A 15,759-nucleotide genomic window follows, 5' to 3' on the forward strand; every position below is an offset into this window, starting at 1 on the left:
CCAGGCGCTTGTGTTACCTGCAGGGAGAGCTGAGAAGTGGCAGCTGCGGCTGCCAGCATGGTGGAGCATGAGCAGCCGGCTCCCAGGCCAAATGGCCCAAAGAAATGGTGGCAAGGGGCCGTGCTGAGAACTGCAGAGGAAGGCAAAAAACCGCCGGGGACCAGTGCCAATGTGCCCCGGGGGAAAAAGTTCCTTGCTGAGCCCAGTGCTGGCCATGGGCTGTTCCCTGAGCATGTGAGCCAGACCTGGCTCCTTGTCCCACAGGCTGCTCATGCTTCCCAGGAGCTGCCCAAGCCCTATCCTCCCTTGAGCTGGAGCTATCTGGCGGACTTGCCAGAGTGCCCAAGTGCCTCTGAGCTGATAGACCTTGTGGGCAAGAATCCTTGCTGTCCCTGTGTAGGACACCAGTGGGTGTTCCAAAGCACTACAAGCCCTTGCAAGGCCTTGCAAGCCCTCGACATCCTATCTCTTACGGCTCCTGAGCGTTGCTCTGTAGGAGATGAGGATGGTGAGCTGTGCAGTGCTCCTCAAGAAGGAATTGCCTTGGTCTTGCCACTGCTATCCAGTTGAAAAGGATTTGCATCCATGAGCCGAGCTTGGAAGGTGGCCCTGCCAGCAGATTGCCTTGCAGCGGAGAACCTCCAGCAGCCTCATGCAAGGTTTTCTTCCCTCAGCCCCTGGCCTGTGATTCCAGCAGCTCCTCAAGTGCTTCCTGTCAGATGTGCTGGGGCTGCCCCCGGGCCAGCTCTGGCAGTGGACACGGGAGGCTGCTCCTCTGGATCCTGCGTGGGGCCTCGTGACCACTGTGTTGCCGGGTGCTGGCATTGTGACATGGGGGTGACACAGCCGCACATGTGCAGCCCTTTGGAGGAAGCCTTTGGGGTGCTGGCTCCAAATCAGTCCCTGTAGCTACAAAATAGGGGAGTAAGCAACCTAATAGAGTCCCTTTTTTGCAAAAAGACAGTGTGGATTTGTTGCCAGTGCAGCCTTCCTTCCAGTAGCAATACTGCCTGTAGTATCATGTATGGAGGCCTCAGGGCTCGCTCAGGGCTTGTCACGCAGAACTGCAGGCCTGACAGAGCAGAACTGCTCTCCTCTCCTCTCCTCTCCTCTCCTCTCCTCTCCTCTCCTCTCGTCTTCTCTTCTCTCCTGTCCGCCAGTCCAATATCTAAGAGACTGTTTGCCTGAAAGGACAGAGGGTTTTCAGTTCCAAAATCAATTTCAAGGACACATAACACAATGAATTTTAGTTTATTTTGTTGTTAATTTATTAATTTTCTTGATTTGATGTTAATTCATGTGATGTTTCTTCGTGTCATTTTTTTTCCCTTTGTGACTCTGTTTCAGAAGCCAGGCTCACAAGCATTAGCTCAAGCCCAAGTGTAGCCAGGAGTAGGCTGAGGCATTCTTCAGTTTAGCCTGAGAAAAGATCCCTTGCAGGCTGGCAAAGGCAAGTCCCAGAGCTGCAGAGAGCAGCAGCAGGAATAGAGGCCAAGCTGTCTGCGGTTCCTGCAGAGGGAGAACCTTGACAAGGAGTTGTGGGACTGACCATGCACAAAAGAGGAGGAAGAAGAAGAAGAAGAAGAAGAAGAGGAAGAAGAGGAAGAAGAGGTGAGTGGTACCGTGGCATCTCTTCCAAAGCGTGACATGTAGCGATGACGAGCAGACTTTTTGCCTTCCACAACTTGTTTGGCTGCTGTGCTTCTTGGCCAGGGATGCATGAGAAGCGCTCTGGTCCCTGCCAGGCGCTTGTGTTACCTGCAGGGAGAGCTGAGAAGTGGCAGCTGCGGCTGCCAGCATGGTGGAGCATGAGCAGCCGGCTCCCAGGCCAAATGGCCCAAAGAAATGGTGGCAAGGGGCCGTGCTGAGAACTGCAGAGGAAGGCAAAAAACCGCCGGGGACCAGTGCCAATGTGCCCCGGGGGAAAAAGTTCCTTGCTGAGCCCAGTGCTGGCCATGGGCTGTTCCCTGAGCATGTGAGCCAGACCTGGCTCCTTGTCCCACAGGCTGCTCATGCTTCCCAGGAGCTGCCCAAGCCCTATCCTCCCTTGAGCTGGAGCTATCTGGCGGACTTGCCAGAGTGCCCAAGTGCCTCTGAGCTGATGGTGCTTGTGGGCAAGAATCCTTGCTGTCCCTGTGTAGGACACCAGTGGGTGTTCCAAAGCACTGCAAGCCCTTGCAAGCCCTTGCAAGCCCTCGACATCCTATCTCTTACGGCTCCTGAGCGTTGCTGTGTAGGAGATGAGGATGGTGAGCTGTGCAGTGCTCCTCAAGAAGGAATTGCCTTGGTCTTGCCACTGCTATCCAGTTGAAAAGGATTTGCATCCATGAGCCGAGCTTGGAAGGTGGCCCTGCCAGCAGATTGTCTTGCAGCGGAGAACCTCCAGCAGCCTCATGCAAGGTTTTCTTCCCTCAGCCCCTGGCCTGTGATTCCAGCAGCTCCTCAAGTGCTTCCTGTCAGATGTGCTGGGGCTGCCCCCGGGCCAGCTCTGGCAGTGGACACGGGAGGCTGCTCCTCTGGATCCTGCGTGGGACTTGGTGACCACTGCGTTGCTGGGTGCTGGCATTGTGACATGGGGCTGACACAGCCGCATATGTGCAGCCCTTTGGAGGAAGCCTTTGGGGTGCTGGCTCCAAATCAGTCCCTGTAGCTACAAAATAGGGGAGTAAGCAACCTCATAGAGTCCCTTTTTTGCAAAAAGACAGTGTGGATTTGTTGCCAGTGCAGCCTTCCTTCCAGTAGCAATACTGCCTGTAGTATCATGGATGGAGGCCTCAGGGCTCGCTCAGAGCTTGTCACGCAGAACTGCAGGCCTGACAGAGCAGAACTGCTCTCCTCTCCTCTCCTCTCCTCTCCTCTCCTCTTCTCTCCTCTCCTCTCCTCTCCTCTCCTGTCCGCCAGTCCAATATCTAAGAGACTGTTTGCCTGAAAGGACAGAGGGTTTTCAGTTCCAAAATCAATTTCAAGGACACATAACACAATGAATTTGATTTTATTTTGTTGTTAATTTATTAATTTTCTTGATTTGATGTTAATTCATGTGATGTTTCTTCGTGTCATTTTTTTTCCCTTTGTGACTCTGTTTCAGAACCCAGGCTCACAAGCATTAGCTCAAGCCCAAGTGTAGCCAGGAGTAGGCTGAGGCATTCTTCAGTTTAGCCTGAGAAAAGATCCCTTGCAGGCTGGCAAAGGCAAGTCCCAGAGCTGCAGAGAGCAGCAGCAGGAATAGAGGCCAAGCTGTGCGCGGTTCCTGCAGAGGGAGAACCTTGACAAGGAGTTGTGGGACTGACCATGCACAAAAGAGGAGGAAGAAGAAGAAGAAGAAGAAGAAGAAGAAGAGGAAGAAGAGGAAGAAGAGGTGAGTGGTACCGTGGCATCTCTTCCAAAGCGTGACATGTAGCGATGACGAGCAGACTTTTTGCCTTCCACAACTTGTTTGGCTGCTGTGCTTCTTGGGCAGGGATGCATGAGAAGCGCTCTGGTCCCTGCCAGGCGCTTGTGTTAGCTGCAGGGAGAGCTGAGAAGTGGCAGCTGCGGCTGCCAGCATGGTGGAGCATGAGCAGCCGGCTCCCAGGCCAAATGGCCCAAAGAAATGGTGGCAAGGGGCGGTGCTGAGAACTGCAGAGGAAGGCAAAAAACCGCCGGGGACCAGTGCCGATGTGCCGCGGGGGAAAAAGTTCCTTGCTGAGCCCAGTGCTGGCCATGGGCTGTTCCCTGAGCATGTGAGCCAGACCTGGCTCCTTGTCCCACAGGCTGCTCATGCTTCCCAGGAGCTGCCCAAGCCCTATCCTCCCTTGAGCTGGAGCTATGTCGCGGACTTGCCAGAGTGCCCGACTGCCTCTGAGCTGATGGAGCTTGTGGGCAAGAATCCTTGCTGTCCCTGTGTAGGACACCAGTGGGTGTTCCAAAGCACTGCAAGCCCTTGCAAGCCCTTGCAAGCCCTCGACATCCTATCTCTTACGGCTCCTGAGCGTTGCTGTGTAGGAGATGAGGATGGTGAGCTGTGCAGTGCTCCTCAAGAAGGAATTGCCTTGGTCTTGCCACTGCTATCCAGTTGAAAAGGATTTGCATCCATGAGCCGAGCTTGGAAGGTGGCCCTGCCAGCAGATTGTCTTGCAGCGGAGAACCTCCAGCAGCCTCATGCAAGGTTTTCTTCCCTCAGCCCCTGGCCTGTGATTCCAGCAGCTCCTCAAGTGCTTCCTGTCAGATGTGCTGGGGCTGCCCCCGGGCCAGCTCTGGCAGTGGACACGGGAGGCTGCTCCTCTGGATCCTGCGTGGGGCCTGGTGACCACTGCGTTGCCGGGTGCTGGCATTGTGACATGGGGGTGACACAGCTGCATATGTGCAGCCCTTTGGAGGAAGCCTTTGGGGTGCTGGCTCCAAATCAGTCCCTGTAGCTACAAAATAGGGGAGTAAGCAACCTCATAGAGTCCCTTTTTTGCAAAAAGACAGTGTGGATTTGTTGCCAGTGCAGCCTTCCTTCCAGTAGCAATACTGCCTGTAGTATCATGTATGGAGGCCTCAGGGCTCGCTCAGGGCTTGTCACGCAGAACTGCAGGCCTGACAGAGCAGAACTGCTCTCCTCTCCTCTCCTCTCCTCTCCTCTCCTCTCCTCTTCTCTCCTGTCCGCCAGTCCAATATCTAAGAGACTGTTTGCCTGAAAGGACAGAGGGGTTTCAGTTCCAAAATCAATTTCAAGGACACATAACACAATGAATTTTAGTTTATTTTGTTGTTAATTTATTAATTTTCTTGATTTTATGTTAATTCATGTGATGTTTGTTCGTGTCATTTTTTTTCCCTTTGTGACTCTGTTTCAGAACCCAGGCTCACAAGCATTAGCTCAAGCCCAAGTGTAGCCAGGAGTAGGCTGAGGCATTCTTCAGTTTAGCCTGAGAAAAGATCCCTTGCAGGCTGGCAAAGGCAAGTCCCAGAGCTGCAGAGAGCAGCAGCAGGAATAGAGGCCAAGCTGTCCGCGGTTCCTGCAGAGGGAAAACCTTGACAAGGAGTTGTGGGACTGTCCATGCACAAAAGAGGAGGAAGAAGAAGAAGAAGAAGAAGAAGAAGAAGAAGAAGAGGAAGAAGAGGAAGAAGAGGTGAGTGGTACCGTGGCATCTCTTCCAAAGCGTGACATGTAGCGATGACGAGCAGACTTTTTGCCTTCCACAACTTGTTTGGCTGCTGTGCTTCTTGGGCAGGGATGCATGAGAAGCGCTCTGGTCCCTGCCAGGCACTTGTGTTACCTGCAGGGAGAGCTGAGAAGTGGCAGCTGCGGCTGCCAGCATGGTGGAGCATGAGCAGCCGGCTCCCAGGCCAAATGGCCCAAAGAAATGGTGGCAAGGGGCGGTGCTGAGAACTGCAGAGGAAGGCAAAAAACCGCCGGGGACCAGTGCCAATGTGCCGCGGGGGAAAAAGTTCCTTGCTGAGCCCAGTGCTGGCCATGGGCTGTTCCCTGAGCATGTGAGCCAGACCTGGCTCCTTGTCCCACAGGCTGCTCATGCTTCCCAGGAGCTGCCCAAGCCCTATCCTCCCTTGAACTGGAGCTATGTCGCGGAATTGCCAGAGTGCCCAAGTGCCTCTGAGCTGATGGAGCTTGTGGGCAAGAATCCTTGCTGTCCCTGTGTAGGACACCAGTGGGTGTTCCAAAGCACTGCAAGCCCTTGCAAGCCCTTGCAAGCCCTCGACATCCTATCTCTTACGGCTCGTGAGCGTTGCTGTGTAGGAGATGAGGATGGTGAGCTGTGCAGTGCTCCTCAAGAAGGAATTGCCTTGGTCTTGCCACTGCTATCCAGTTGAAAAGGATTTGCATCCATGAGCCGAGCTTGGAAGGTGGCCCTGCCAGCAGATTGTCTTGCAGCGGAGAACCTCCAGCAGCCTCATGCAAGGTTTTCTTCCCTCAGCCCCTGGCCTGTGATTCCAGCAGCTCCTCAAGTGCTTCCTGTCAGATGTGCTGGGGCTGCCCCCGGGCCAGCTCTGGCAGTGGACACGGGAGGCTGCTCCTGTGGATCCTGCGTGGGGCCTGGTGACCACTGCGTTGCCGGGTGCTGGCATTGTGACATGGGGGTGACACAGCCGCATATGTGCAGCCCTTTGGAGGAAGCCTTTGGGGTGCTGGCTCCAAATCAGTCCCTGTAGCTGCAAAATAGGGGAGTTAGCAACCTCATAGACTCCCTTTTTTGCAAAAAGACAGTGTGGATTTGTTGCCAGTGCAGCCTTCCTTCCAGTAGCAATACTGCCTGTAGTATCATGTATGGAGGCCTCAGGGCTCGCTCAGGGCTTGTCACGCAGAACTGCAGGCCTGACAGAGCAGAACTGCTCTCCTCTCCTCTCCTCTCCTCTCCTCTTCTCTCCTCTCCTCTCCTCTTCTCTCCTGCCCACCAGTCCAATATCTAAGAGACTGTTTGCCTGAAAGGACAGAGGGGTTTCAGTTCCAAAATCAATGTCAAAGACACATAACACAATGAATTTTATTTTATTTTGTTGTTAATTTATTAATTTTCTTGATTTTATGTTAATTCATGTGATGTTTCTTCGTGTCATTTTTTTTCCCTTTGTGACTCTGTTTCAGAACCCAGGCTCACAAGCATTAGCTCAAGCCCAAGTGTAGCCAGGAGTAGGCTGAGGCATTCTTCAGTTTAGCCTGAGAAAAGATCCCTTGCAGGCTGGCAAAGGCAAGTCCCAGAGCTGCAGAGAGCAGCAGCAGGAATAGAGGCCAAGCTGTGCGCGGTTCCTGCAGAGGGAGAACCTTGACAAGGAGTTGTGGGACTGACCATGCACAAAAGAGGAGGAAGAAGAAGAAGAAGAAGAAGAAGAAGAAGAGGAAGAAGAGGAAGAAGAGGTGAGTGGTACCATGGCATCTCTTCCAAAGCGTGACATGTAGCGATGACGAGCAGACTTTTTGCCTTCCACAACTTGTTTGGCTGCTGTGCTTCTTGGGCAGGGATGCATGAGAAGCGCTCTGGTCCCTGCCAGGCGCTTGTGTTACCTGCAGGGAGAGCTGAGAAGTGGCAGCTGCGGCTGCCAGCATGGTGGAGCATGAGCAGCCGGCTCCCAGGCCAAATGGCCCAAAGAAATGGTGGCAAGGGGCGGTGCTGAGAACTGCAGAGGAAGGCAAAAAACCGCCGGGGACCAGTGCCGATGTGCCGCGGGGGAAAAAGTTCCTTGCTGAGCCCAGTGCTGGCCATGGGCTGTTCCCTGAGCATGTGAGCCAGACCTGGCTCCTTGTCCCACAGGCTGCTCATGCTTCCCAGGAGCTGCCCAAGCCCTATCCTCCCTTGAGCTGGAGCTACGTCGCGGACTTGCCAGAGTGCCCAACTGCCTCTGAGCTGATGGACCTTGTGGGCAAGAATCCTTGCTGTCCCTGTGTAGGACACCAGTGGGTGTTCCAAAGCACTGCAAGCCCTTGCAAGCCCTTGCAAGCCCTCGACATCCTATCTCTTACGGCTCCTGAGCGTTGCTGTGTAGGAGATGAGGATGGTGAGCTGTGCAGTGCTCCTCAAGAAGGAATTGCCTTGGTCTTGCCACTGCTATCCAGTTGAAAAGGATTTGCATCCATGAGCCGAGCTTGGAAGGTGGCCCTGCCAGCAGATTGTCTTGCAGCGGAGAACCTCCAGCAGCCTCATGCAAGGTTTTCTTCCCTCAGCCCCTGGCCTGTGATTCCAGCAGCTCCTCAAGTGCTTCCTGTCAGATGTGCTGGGGCTGCCCCCGGGCCAGCTCTGGCAGTGGACACGGGAGGCTGCTCCTCTGGATCCTGCGTGGGGCCTGGTGACCACTGCGTTGCCGGGTGCTGGCATTGTGACATGGGGGTGACACAGCCGCATATGTGCAGCCCTTTGGAGGAAGCCTTTGGGGTGCTGGCTCCAAATAAGTCCCTGTACCTACAAAATAGGGGAGTAAGCAACCTCATAGAGTCCCTTTTCTGCAAAAAGACAGTGTGGATTTGTTGCCAGTGCAGCCTTACTTCCAGTAGCAATACTGCCTGTAGTATCATGTCTGGAGGCCTCAGGGCTCGCTCAGGGCTTGTCACGCAGAACTGCAGGCCTGACAGAGCAGAACTGCTCTCCTCTCCTCTCCTCTCCTCTCCACTCCTCTCCTCTCCTCTCCTGTCCGCCAGTCCAGTATCTAAGAGACTGTTTGCCTGAAAGGACAGAGGGGTTTCAGTTCCAAAATCAATGTCAAGGACACATAACACAATGAATTTTATTTTATTTTGTTGTTAATTTATTAATTTTCTTGATTTGATGTTAATTCATGTGATGTTTCTTCGTGTCATTTTTTTTCCCTTTGTGACTCTGTTTCAGAACCCAGGCTCACAAGCATTAGCTCAAGCCCAAGTGTAGCCAGGAGTAGGCTGAGGCATTCTTCAGTTTAGCCTGAGAAAAGATCCCTTGCAGGCTGGCAAAGACAAATCCCAGAGCTGCAGAGAGCAGCAGCAGGAATAGAGGCCAAGCTGTGCGCGGTTCCTGCAGAGGGAGAACCTTGACAAGGACTTGTGGGACTGACCATGCACAAAAGAGGAGGAAGAAGAAGAAGAAGAAGAAGAAGAAGAAGAAGAGGAAGAAGAGGAAGAAGAGGTGAGTTGTACCGTGGCATCTCTTCCTAAGCGTGACATGTAGCGATGACGAGCAGACTTTTTGCCTTCCACAACTTGTTTGGCTGCTGTGCTTCTTGGGCAGGGATGCATGAGAAGCGCTCTGGTCCCTGCCAGGCGCTTGTGTTAGCTGCAGGGAGAGCTGAGAAGTGGCAGCTGCGGCTGGCAGCATGGTGGAGCATGAGCAGCCGGCTCCCAGGCCAAATGGCCCAAAGAAATGGTGGCAAGGGGCGGTGCTGAGAAGTGCAGAGGAAGGCAAAAAACCGCCGGGGACCAGTGCCAATGTGCCCCGGGGGAAAAAGTTCCTTGCTGAGCCCAGTGCTGGCCATGGGCTGTTCCCTGAGCATGTGAGCCAGACCTGGCTCCTTGTCCCACAGGCTGCTCATGCTTCCCAGGAGCTGCCCAAGCCCTATCCTCCCTTGAGCTGGAGCTATGTCGCGGACTTGCCAGAGTGCCCGACTGCCTCTGAGCTGATAGACCTTGTGGGCAAGAATCCTTGCTGTCCCTGTGTAGGACACCAGTGGGTGTTCCAAAGCACTGCAAGCCCTTGCAAGCCCTTGCAAGCCCTCGACATCCTATCTCTTACGGCTCCTGGGCGTTGCACTGTAGGAGATGAGGATGGTGAGCTGTGCAGTGCTCCTCAAGAAGGAATTGTCTTGGTCTTGCCACTGCTATCCAGTTGAAAAGGATTTGCATCCATGAGCCGAGCTTGGAAGGTGGCCCTGCCAGCAGATTGTCTTGCAGCGGAGAACCTCCAGCAGCCTCATGCAAGGTTTTCTTCCCTCAGCCCCTGGCCTGTGATTCCAGCAGCTCCTCAAGTGCTTCCTGTCAGATGTGCTGGGGCTGCCCCCGGGCCAGCTCTGGCAGTGGACACGGGAGGCTGCTCCTCTGGATCCTGCGTGGGGCCTGGTGACCACTGCGTTGCCGGGTGCTGGCATTGTGACATGGGGGTGACACAGCCGCATATGTGCAGCCCTTTGGAGGAAGCCTTTGGGGTGCTGGCTCCAAATCAGTCCCTGTAGCTGCAAAATAGGGGAGTTAGCAACCTCATAGACTCCCTTTTTTGCAAAAAGACAGTGTGGATTTGTTGCCAGTGCAGCCTTACTTCCAGTAGCAATACTGCCTGTAGTATCATGTATGGAGGCCTCAGGGCTCGCTCAGGGCTTGTCACGCAGAACTGCAGGCCTGACAGAGCAGAACTGCTCTCCTCTCCTCTCCTCTCCTCTCCTCTCCTCTTCTCTCCTCTCCTCTCCTCTTCTCTCCTGCCCACCAGTCCAATATCTAAGAGACTGTTTGCCTGAAAGGACAGAGGGGTTTCAGTTCCAAAATCAATGTCAAGGACACATAACACAATGAATTTTATTTTATTTTGTTGTTAATTTATTAATTTTCTTGATTTTATGTTAATTCATGTGATGTTTCTTCGTGTCATTTTTTTTCCCTTTGTGACTCTGTTTCAGAACCCAGGCTCACAAGCATTAGCTCAAGCCCAAGTGTAGCCAGGAGTAGGCTGAGGCATTCTTCAGTTTAGCCTGAGAAAAGATCCCTTGCAGGCTGGCAAAGGCAAGTCCCAGAGCTGCAGAGAGCAGCAGCAGGAATAGAGGCCAAGCTGTCCGCGGTTCCTGCAGAGGGAGAACCTTGACAAGGAGTTGTGGGACTGACCATGCACAAAAGAGGAGGAAGAAGAAGAAGAAGAAGAAGAAGAAGAAGAGGAAGAAGAGGAAGAAGAGGTGAGTGGTACCGTGGCATCTCTTCCAAAGCGTGACATGTAGCGATGACGAGCAGACTTTTTGCCTTCCACAACTTGTTTGGCTGCTGTGCTTCTTGGGCAGGGATGCATGAGAAGCGCTCTGGTCCCTGCCAGGCGCTTGTGTTACCTGCAGGGAGAGCTGAGAAGTGGCAGCTGCGGCTGCCAGCATGGTGGAGCATGAGCAGCCGGCTCCCAGGCCAAATGGCCCAAAGAAATGGTGGCAAGGGGCGGTGCTGAGAACTGCAGAGGAAGGCAAAAAACCGCCGGGGACCAGTGCCGATGTGCCGCGGGGGAAAAAGTTCCTTGCTGAGCCCAGTGCTGGCCATGGGCTGTTCCCTGAGCATGTGAGCCAGACCTGGCTCCTTGTCCCACAGGCTGCTCATGCTTCCCAGGAGCTGCCCAAGCCCTATCCTCCCTTGAGCTGGAGCTACGTCGCGGACTTGCCAGAGTGCCCAACTGCCTCTGAGCTGATGGACCTTGTGGGCAAGAATCCTTGCTGTCCCTGTGTAGGACACCAGTGGGTGTTCCAAAGCACTGCAAGCCCTTGCAAGCCCTTGCAAGCCCTCGACATCCTATCTCTTACGGCTCCTGAGCGTTGCTGTGTAGGAGATGAGGATGGTGAGCTGTGCAGTGCTCCTCAAGAAGGAATTGCCTTGGTCTTGCCACTGCTATCCAGTTGAAAAGGATTTGCATCCATGAGCCGAGCTTGGAAGGTGGCCCTGCCAGCAGATTGTCTTGCAGCGGAGAACCTCCAGCAGCCTCATGCAAGGTTTTCTTCCCTCAGCCCCTGGCCTGTGATTCCAGCAGCTCCTCAAGTGCTTCCTGTCAGATGTGCTGGGGCTGCCCCCGGGCCAGCTCTGGCAGTGGACACGGGAGGCTGCTCCTCTGGATCCTGCGTGGGGCCTGGTGACCACTGCGTTGCCGGGTGCTGGCATTGTGACATGGGGGTGACACAGCCGCATATGTGCAGCCCTTTGGAGGAAGCCTTTGGGGTGCTGGCTCCAAATAAGTCCCTGTACCTACAAAATAGGGGAGTAAGCAACCTCATAGAGTCCCTTTTCTGCAAAAAGACAGTGTGGATTTGTTGCCAGTGCAGCCTTACTTCCAGTAGCAATACTGCCTGTGGTATCATGTATGGAGGCCTCAGGGCTCGCTCAGGGCTTGTCACGCAGAACTGCAGGCCTGACAGAGCAGAACTGCTCTCCTCTCCTCTCCTCTCCTCTCCTCACCTGTCCGCCAGTCCAGTATCTAAGAGACTGTTTGCCTGAAAGGACAGAGGGGTTTCAGTTCCAAAATCAATGTCAAGGACACATAACACAATGAATTTTATTTTATTTTGTTGTTAATTTATTAATTTTCTTGATTTGATGTTAATTCATGTGATGTTTCTTCGTGTCATTTTTTTTCCCTTTGTGACTCTGTTTCAGAACCCAGGCTCACAAGCATTAGCTCAAGCCCAAGTGTAGCCAGGAGTAGGCTGAGGCATTCTTCAGTTTAGCCTGAGAAAAGATCCCTTGCAGGCTGGCAAAGACAAATCCCAGAGCTGCAGAGAGCAGCAGCAGGAATAGAGGCCAAGCTGTGCGCGGTTCCTGCAGAGGGAGAACCTTGACAAGGACTTGTGGGACTGACCATGCACAAAAGAGGAGGAAGAAGAAGAAGAAGAAGAAGAAGAAGAAGAAGAGGAAGAAGAGGAAGAAGAGGTGAGTTGTACCGTGGCATCTCTTCCTAAGCGTGACATGTAGCGATGACGAGCAGACTTTTTGCCTTCCACAACTTGTTTGGCTGCTGTGCTTCTTGGGCAGGGATGCATGAGAAGCGCTCTGGTCCCTGCCAGGCGCTTGTGTTAGCTGCAGGGAGAGCTGAGAAGTGGCAGCTGCGGCTGCCAGCATGGTGGAGCATGAGCAGCCGGCTCCCAGGCCAAATGGCCCAAAGAAATGGTGGCAAGGGGCGGTGCTGAGAACTGCAGAGGAAGGCAAAAAACCGCCGGGGACCAGTGCCAATGTGCCCCGGGGGAAAAAGTTCCTTGCTGAGCCCAGTGCTGGCCATGGGCTGTTCCCTGAGCATGTGAGCCAGACCTGGCTCCTTGTCCCACAGGCTGCTCATGCTTCCCAGGAGCTGCCCAAGCCCTATCCTCCCTTGAGCTGGAGCTATGTCGCGGACTTGCCAGAGTGCCCGACTGCCTCTGAGCTGATAGACCTTGTGGGCAAGAATCCTTGCTGTCCCTGTGTAGGACACCAGTGGGTGTTCCAAAGCACTGCAAGCCCTTGCAAGCCCTTGCAAGCCCTCGACATCCTATCTCTTACGGCTCCTGGGCGTTGCACTGTAGGAGATGAGGATGGTGAGCTGTGCAGTGCTCCTCAAGAAGGAATTGTCTTGGTCTTGCCACTGCTATCCAGTTGAAAAGGATTTGCATCCATGAGCCGAGCTTGGAAGGGTGCCCTGCCAGCAGATTGTCTTGCAGCGGAGAACCTCCAGCAGCCTCATGCAAGGTTTTCTTCCCTCAGCCCCTGGCCTGTGATTCCAGCAGCTCCTCAAGTGCTTCCTGTCAGATGTGCTGGGGCTGCCCCCGGGCCAGCTCTGGCAGTGGACACGGGAGGCTGCTCCTCTGGATCCTGCGTGGGGCCTGGTGACCACTGCGTTGCCGGGTGCTGGCATTGTGACATGGGGGTGACACAGCCGCATATGTGCAGCCCTTTGGAGGAAGCCTTTGGGGTGCTGGCTCCAAATAAGTCCCTGTACCTACAAAATAGGGGAGTTAGCAACCTCATAGACTCCCTTTTTTGCAAAAAGACAGTGTGGATTTGTTGCCAGTGCAGCCTTACTTCCAGTAGCAATACTGCCTGTAGTATCATGGATGGAGGCCTCAGGGCTCGCTCAGGGCTTGTCACGCAGAACTGCAGGCCTGACAGAGCAGAACTGCTCTCCTCTCCTCTCCTCTCCTCTCCTCTCCTCTCCTCTCCTCTCCTCTACTCTCCTCTCCTCTTCTCTTCTCTCCTGTCCGCCAGACCAATATCTAAGAGACTGTTTGCCTGAAAGGACAGAGGGTTTTCAGTTCCAAAATCAATTTCAAGGACAGATAACACAATGAATTTTATTTTATTTTGTTGTTAATGTATTAATTTTCTTGATTTGATGTTAATTCATGTTATGTTTCTTCGTGTCATTTTTTTTCCCTTTGTGACTCTGTTTCAGAACCCAGGCTCACAAGCATTAGCTCAAGCCCAAGTGTAGCCAGGAGTAGGCTGAGGCATTCTTCAGTTTAGCCTGAGAAAAGATCCCTTGCAGGCTGGCAAAGGCAAGTCCCAGAGCTGCAGAGAGCAGCAGCAGGAATAGAGGCCAAGCTGTCCGCGGTTCCTGCAGAGGGAGAACCTTGACAAGGAGTTGTGGGACTGACCATGCACAAAAGAGGAGGAGGAAGAAGAAGAAGAAGAAGAAGAAGAAGAAGAAGAAGAAGAAGAGGAAGAAGAAGAAGAAGAAGACGAGGAAGAAGAGGAAGAAGAGGTGAGTGGTACCGTGGCATGTCTTCCAAAGCGTGACATGTAGCGATGACGAGCAGACTTTTTGCCTTCCACAACTTGTTTGGCTGCTGTGCTTCTTGGGCAGGGATGCATGAGAAGCGCTCTGGTCCCTGCCAGGCGCTTGTGTTCCCTGCAGGGAGAGCTGAGAAGTGGCAGCTGCGGCTGGCAGCATGGTGGAGCATGAGCAGCCGGCTCCCAGGCCAAATGGCCCAAAGAAATGGTGGCAAGGGGCGGTGCTGACAACTGCAGAGGAAGGCAAAAAACCGCCGGGGACCAGTGCCAATGTGCCCCGGGGGAAAATGTTCCTTGCTGAGCCCAGTGCTGGCCATGGGCTGTTCCCTGAGCATGTGAGCCAGACCTGGCTCCTTGTCCCACAGGCTGCTCATGCTTCCCAGGAGCTGCCCAAGCCCTATCCTCCCTTGAGCTGGAGCTATGTCGCGGACTTGCCAGAGTGCCCAAGTGCCTCTGAGCTGCTAGACCTTGTGGGCAAGAATCCTTGCTGTCCCTGTGTAGGACACCAGTGGGTGTTCCAAAGCACTGCAAGCCCTTGCAAGCCCTTGCAAGCCCTTGCAAGCCCTCGACATCCTATCTCTTACGGCTCCTGAGCGTTGCTGTGTAGGAGATGAGGATGGTGACCTCTGCAGTGCTCCTCAAGAAGGAATTGCCTTGGTCTTGCCGCTGCTATCCAGTTGAAAAGGATTTGCATCCATGAGCCGAGCTTGGAAGGTGGCCCTGCCAGCAGCTTGTCTTGCAGCGGAGAACCTCCAGCAGCCTCATGCAAGGTTTTCTTCCCTCAGCCCCTGGCCTGTGATTCCAGCAGCTTCTCAAGTGCTTCCTGTCAGATGTGCTGGGGCTGCCCCCGGGCCAGCTCTGGCAGTGGACACGGGAGGCTGCTCCTCTGGATCCTGCGTGGGGCCTGGTGACCACTGCGTTGCCGGGTGCTGGCATTGTGACACGGGGGTGACACAGCCGCATATGTGCAGCCCTTTGGAGGAAGCCTTTGGGGTGCTGGCTCCAAATCACTCCCTGTAGCTACAAAATAGGGGAGTAAGCAACCTCATAGAGTCCCTTTTTTGCAAAAAGACAGTGTGGATTTGTTGCCAGTGTAGCCTTACTTCCAGTAGCAATACTGCCTGTAGTATCATGTATGGAGGCCTCAGGGCTCGCTCAGGGCTTGTCACGCAGAACTGCAGGCCTGACAGAGCAGAACTGCTCTCCTCTCCTCTCCTCTCCTCTCCTCTCCTCTCCTCTCCTCTCCTCTCCTCTCCTCTCCTCTACTCTCCTCTCCTCTTCTCTTCTCTCCTGTCCGCCAGACCAATATCTAAGAGACTGTTTGCCTGAAAGGACAGAGGGTTTTCAGTTCCAAAATCAATTTCAAGGACACATAACACAATGAATTTTATTTTATTTTGTTGTTAATGTATTAATTTTCTTGATTTGATGTTAATTCATGTTATGTTTCTTCGTGTCATTTTTTTTCCCTTTGTGACTCTGTTTCAGAACCCAGGCTCACAAGCATTAGCTCAAGCCCAAGTGTAGCCAGGAGTAGGCTGAGGCATTCTTCAGTTTAGCCTGAGAAAAGATCCCTTGCAGGCTGGCAAAGGCAAGTCCCAGAGCTGCAGAGAGCAGCAGCAGGAATAGAGGCCAAGCTGTCCGCGGTTCCTGCAGAGGGAGAACCTTGACAAGGAGTTGTGGGACTGACCATGCACAAAAGAGGAGGAGGAAGAAGAAGAAGAAGAAGAAGAAGAAGAAGAAGAAGAAGAGGAAGAAGAGGAAGAAGAGGTGAGTGGTACCGTGGCATCTCTTCCAAAGCGTGACATGTAGCGATGACGAGCAGACTTTTTGCCTTCCACAACTTGTTTGGCTGCTGTGCTTCTTGGGCAGGGATGCATGAGAAGCGC

This window comes from Caloenas nicobarica, unplaced genomic scaffold (assembly GCF_036013445.1).
Source record: "Caloenas nicobarica isolate bCalNic1 unplaced genomic scaffold, bCalNic1.hap1 Scaffold_97, whole genome shotgun sequence".
Lineage (NCBI taxonomy): Eukaryota > Metazoa > Chordata > Aves > Columbiformes > Columbidae > Caloenas > Caloenas nicobarica.